The following is a 6,000-nucleotide window of genomic DNA, read 5'->3' as shown; positions in this document are numbered from 1 at the left end:
AAAAAATTCTTCACAGTGGAATACTAAAGTAAATGCTTACTTTTTTTTTGAGGGGGGGTGTATGTTTGTGTGTTGAATTTGCCATATCAATGTAGTTGTTGAAGGAAGCAAACAAAAGGTACAGTATGATTGTGAAGGATGCAGAGGTGTTAAAATGATGCATTGGATCCTTTACATCAGTACAGTAGAGCATAGCTCTGGGATTGCTTTGTTACAAAAACAAGTCAACCCAAAGTAGGTAACATTTGTCTAAGAATGATCTAAAGATTGATTTCAAGAAACCTTATCTTGGAATGTGATACACTTTTTCAGATGATGAACTGAAACATTTCTCAACAGAAAATCTAACGAGCTCAGGTTGCCCAAAGAAGAGTCTGTATGAAACCTGTGCCATGGAGTGAAGCCTACCTGCTCAGAGGAGGCCTTGGCTACATCTGCCCAGCAGCAGCTGACCTGATCAACCCTGGAAAATCAAAAACAATAGAAGGACTTTGCTCTGTAGCAGCTCCTGCCTCCTGTAAAATATTTGAGGTGGGAGCCTAAAGAGTTACAGAAACCTTTGTGGTGACTGCTAATTGACCATAGATACAGGCGGTGGAATTGGTGAGACTTTCATGGCTCGTGCTGACAGTTTAAATGAGAAAGGGCTAAATAAATGAGAAAGGAAATAAAGCAGTAGCCCCAGGTGTGGGGGAGTGTGACAAGGGCCATGCCACTTGGAAGGGAAGAGCTTGGGTTGAGGTCCAGGCCACTGCTCAGGACTTGGACACACTGAGCAGCTGGACATTCTGTTCCTCAGGGTCACCTGATCTTGATTTTTGTGTATCATGAGATTGACAAGCTGGGATAGGTATTTCACACTCATTCTGATTAATATAACACAACTTTATTCAGATTATGTGATGCAGTGGTGTCTCAATTCTTGTTGCCACCCCAGCCTCTTTGCCTGTGACAAACCCAGTATGGATGAGGTGATGTTAAATGGAATTTGGGTCAAGAGAAGTTTTTATTAACATTCTACAGGAATGGTTCCAGATGATGATTCTTCTTCCTGTTTCACCTCTGCCTTTACTGTGTCTGTCCTGTGTGTAGTCAACCTGCATCTGCAGTGGGACTGCAAGTGCACTCTTGCTCTCACTTCTACTTTGTTAGGATTTTTGTAGCTGACCTTCTCAGGGATGTCTGGCACCCTTTTGATCTTTTTTTCAGGAAAACAGCATTTAACTGTTTCTTCCCTTCTGCCTTTGAAAATCAAATTCAACCTTGTTTGCAAAGAAATGGCAGTGTTATAGGAGAAGTGGGAGTGAAATTAACCCAGAGAGGCTGTGGCTCATCTTCTTAGATTACAATTTTTTGAGATTTTAGCACAAGATAAAAGTTTCTTTAATTTATTTTCAGGAAAAATGATAGGAAGCAACTTATTTTCTTTTATAAGCTGGTATTTAGGGAGCCAGTTAGCTGTGTTGTCACCTGGTAAAGATAAATCTAGGGGAAAGGCAGAATCACTGATGGAGAGCTACAGAAATGGCAAGAAATGGACTAGATAAAGGGACTTTCATCTTGAAAATGGCAAGCTGGAGTGGTTAGTTTAGTGACAAATGTTTCTTTCAGAGTAGAGTGGGTCAGCTGGGTGACAAAGTGGTGGCTAATGTTGGAAATGATACTTAGTTAAAAGGAAGGAGCTTCAACATAAAACAGCGTGGGGATCTGAAACAGCAGCAGTTGGTGTTGAGTCATGGTGAAATCCCTCTGACCCCAATGTGAACATGGTGTGTACATCCCTCTGGTAAGTAATTGTGTTGCTTTTCTGTTTAAGTCCATGCTTCTGGAATTTATTCTGTTTCTGGAGAGCAAGCTTCATAAGATGTTTGCCAAAAACAGAAGGATAGGAATGATATGAAATAGAGCAGTCAGAGGATGAGTCTCTCTGTAGCCAGACAAATTATTTTTCTTTCTGTGTAATGATTGAAGAATGCTAAAACCCATCTCCTTTCTCCCCCTCTTCCTCTAAGTTAAATACAAGTTGTCTTTCTATATTCACTTGTGCCTGACAACTCTGCTCTGTGTGTAACTTCTAGGAAGTATAGGCAGGTCACAGTTGCTACCTGGTGTCATATTCTTGGATGACATAATCATGGGCAAAAAATAATGCATTTTCTGACTGAAGGGGGAAAAAAAAAAGAGTTCTCTAACTCTCCTTAACTGTGACCTATATTGTGTGGGTGTGCAAATATGCTGTGGAAAGCTAAATGTAAATTACTTGCTGTTCCACTAAGCAGGCTTTTCTTGGTTCTCCTAATAATTGGTAGTGTAGCCTACATAGAAAACCCATGGTCAGTTTGCAGTATGCAGTTCAGTGACATGCAAGACAATGCAATTATTATTTGCAATGCAAAATAATCTTTAAAAAACCCAGACAAGGTATTTTCTCTAGTAGCTGCATGCTCTGCCTCTTGCCCAGTCACCATAAATACTGTTTTGTGACAGAGCTTACAATTAATAAAAAGAGTGGCTTCTGTCTCTAATTAATACAATAATGGTTGTTCTTTCTTTTGATGTGTATTGAGGATTATTGGGGAAGGCCTCAAACATAGTCAGAAATGAGGGTTAGAATTAGCCCAGCTGGCCAACCCTGAGACCCTTACAAGTCTCTCCAGTAGCTCCACATGCTTGTGCAGTATCTGTGAGTTTAAGGGAAAGAAACAGCTTCAGGAGTAATCTATTATATGCTTTTTGATTGCCATTTCTGGTGATGCAAAGGTTGGATCTGCAGATGCTTTGAAATGTAGCAATGACATGGCAGCTTGGGTTCATAGCTCCTACCCTTTCCATAGCAGCTGCCATGTGTGTCTGCCTGCCTAAATTTTCTGAGCTACTTTAGGAAGAGGAGAGAGTGTTGGATTTTTTGCCTTTAAAATAAATGAATTCCTATTCATCTATTTCTTTGGGTTTTCATAGTGTTTTGCCCAAAACAATGTAGCATCAACCTAGAAAGAGCAGGTTTGGCTAAAACAGCTGTAATCATGTGGGCTTTCCTAAAGCTGTGATATTTTTTTCATACCCTTGTGTTTTAGGTTTCCAGCTGAGATGCCCAGACCAGTTCTGCAGAGGCTGTGTAACAGATCACTGCTTGTAGTTCTCCTGATGTTTTGTGCCTTGCTGAGTGCCTCATTTTTCTCCCAGCTGTGTGACCTTTTTAGATCCAGACACCCACTTGTCCTGTCTGACACGAGCACATTCTAATAGCTGGAATGTTCCTCTGTATCAGGGCAGGGCATGGGGCAGGGGAGGAAGGAAGGAGGGAGGGATTGTTGCCTCCAGCTCTGATTCCTGCTGCCTGCCCAGCCCAGAGCTGTACTGGCCCTTGGCTGCTGGCTCCTGGCAAAGGCATGGAGATACTATTATTCCCTGCCACCTTACAGTATGTCTGGTGAAATTACCTTCTGATATATTCATTATTTGATTTCCCCCTCAATGTTCTTCAGCATTTTAAAAGATTTATTCAGTGTTTTCAGGTTTTTATGCTTTCTTCTTAACTTTGTGAGCACTTTAGCTCAATCATTTTGCATGAAGCTGTCAAATACCAGTCATAAACCTGTGCTTTATCTCTTTACTATTCTATATATTATTGACTATTTGAATTATTTTAAAGTTACACAGAATTCTTTTGTAAATTATAAATCCATTGACTTTAGAATATTCTACATTTTCTTCATTCTTTTTCACGTGTCTTTTTGTAGTAAATCAGTAAAAATAATTTCAATGATGGAATAAGAAATAATGCTGTGTAAAATGCAGGTAGATAATAACAATAACTTGATAAACATGGTGAATTTCCCCTAAGGGGAACAGCTAGCTCACATCAGGTGAAGGGGCTTTATGTACAGTAAACCAGAACTACTGAGCCTGTGATTGATGTATATTAGGCTCATAGATCTCTATGATCTATAGACAAAAGGCAGTATCTCATAACAAAGAAGTTTTGGGTTTTTTTTGATGCCATTGCATAAGTTCAAAGGTAATGAGCATAGTTTAAAAACTATGTTTTTGTTTTGTGTTCTGCTTTGTCTGGTTGTGGGCACTGTGCTCAGTGCTGAGAAACACTGAATGTGCTTGTGGGGGGTATGGCAGCTTCAGAGATTTTATTCTTCAACATCTATGGCAGCCTTCCCATTTTGGAAACTAGTGGAAACAAACTGCTCTTAAGGCTGCAGATATCTTGAGGAACACATAGTTCTGCTTCCTTGGCTGAATCTTGGGTAGTTTGCCATGAAAAATGTGTCATAGCTGTGTGATATAACACTGAGAAAACCACCAACATTGCTAAATCTGTATGTGAAATCTAGTTTTTTACAAGGAAATGTAATGAGTACAAACTTATTATGAAACTAAATTTTTTAAATCCAAATGCACCAGGGGTGTGTTCATCACTTCTGGCTTTCCTGCACTGAGACATCTTCCACAGCTCTTGTCCTCTTTATCATTCTGTGTGTCCTGCACAGGTCACTGCCCACCTATTAATTCACTGCCCTTGGAATTCCAGAGCTGTGCCCAGGCTCACTGCTCCTCCTGGTGACACAGGCTTGTCCTCTTGGCCAGGCTGGTGGTGCTCCATGCCTGTGTGCTTCTCCTGAGGTCCTTGGGGTCACAGGAGATCCTTGGGGGGTAGTGCCAGGGCTGGGGGTATAACAGGAAAAAAACCTTGGAGAACAAAAGGCCTGGATAGTCACAGTGTAAGCAAACCAAGGAAAATGGGTGATTTTCCTACCATTTCTTATGCCTACAAGCAGTGTGAGGTGCCATTTCTTAATAGCAGCAAGTGAAATATTTTTGCACTTTGGGTTGGTGTTTCTGTCAAGGTGGGTTATACATCTCAGCCGTGCTGAAGCAGATTTAAACATAATGGTGCATCTTCCAAATGCAGGTTTCTCATTTAGGAGGACAAGTCTGAACAGAAATAAATGTCTGTATGTGTTGTGGGACCCAGAAAGTAATTCAAGGAGACCACTCTGAAATTTTTCTTTTTAAGCAATCTTGGTATGCTGCAGAAATGAATTTAAAATCTTTAGTTACCCACAGGTAACAGCACAGAAAATCAATACTTTTTCAGCTAATGTCAATTTTTTCCATTAAAAGATAAATGAGGAAGTGTGAAGCTTCCAGTCTTCTCAGACTTCTGTATGCTTCCCAGACAGCTGGTTTTAATTTATATTTTGTATAGTGTGTACTTAGTGCTTGCCATTCTCATGGCCAGCCATTGCTTGAACTTATGTATATAAAATAATCAAATTTTATGTATATAAAATAATCAAATAATGATGCAACTGTGGTATGTTTTAAAAGGCTTTGTTCAACTAAGAGGATGAATGTTTTATCGTATATAAAATAATCAAATTTTATGTATATAAAATAAATAATGATGCAGCTGTGGTATGTTTTAAAAGCCTTTGTTCAATTTTTTTTGAGGAAATTAAACTTTGTAGGAAACTGAAAATGATCCCTGTTGTGGGTTAGATTTTTACTTACTTGGGAATGTGCTGGCTCACGTTGTCTTTGTAATCACTGAAATTTATCAGTGTTTAAGTACTGGTGCTTTGGAGGGTCTGGTCTCACATTTAATTTTTATAAACAAAAATATTATGAGACAGATTAGGCATTTTACAAATAATTTCAAAGGCTAAACCATGAATATTTGAAGGGAATCAATGGACTGTAGGTTTCAGACTTCTACTGTAGCCTTCTACTCTACGTAGCCTTTTGTCTTCTGAGGGTCTGACTGGAGAGATGGGGAAGTGGAGACCACTGCCTGGATCTGTAGAGAGTGAAAAAGAAAAGGAAAATGACCTTCCTAAGTTTTCCAAATGCATGGGCAAAGGCCTGCTTTTTAAAATAGATGTAGTTTTCCTGTTTCAGGGTGCTTGTTAAAAATCAGAGAAAATAAGGATGGATTTGAAATTTTCTTTCCAGAACACTGCAATTTCCGACTGAATATCTGCAGTG

General features: G+C 39.5%; 1 protein-coding gene across 1 annotated transcript in view; it reads left to right on the top strand.

Moving 5' to 3' along the window:
- Positions 1-484: 484 nt before the first annotated feature.
- Positions 485-6,000, top strand: part of OSBPL6 (oxysterol binding protein like 6) — an 83,489-nt gene continuing 77,973 nt past the window's right edge. Inside the window, exon 1 of the mRNA XM_039724584.1 lies at positions 485-531. The gene's annotated coding sequence lies outside the window, so the exon portion shown is untranslated. The remainder of the gene's footprint in view (positions 532-6,000) is intronic.

Source organism: Passer montanus, unplaced genomic scaffold (genome assembly GCF_014805655.1).
Source record: "Passer montanus isolate IOZ18808 unplaced genomic scaffold, ASM1480565v1 scaffold1, whole genome shotgun sequence".
Lineage (NCBI taxonomy): Eukaryota > Metazoa > Chordata > Aves > Passeriformes > Passeridae > Passer > Passer montanus.
This window is presented reverse-complemented; position numbering and strand designations above follow the sequence as displayed.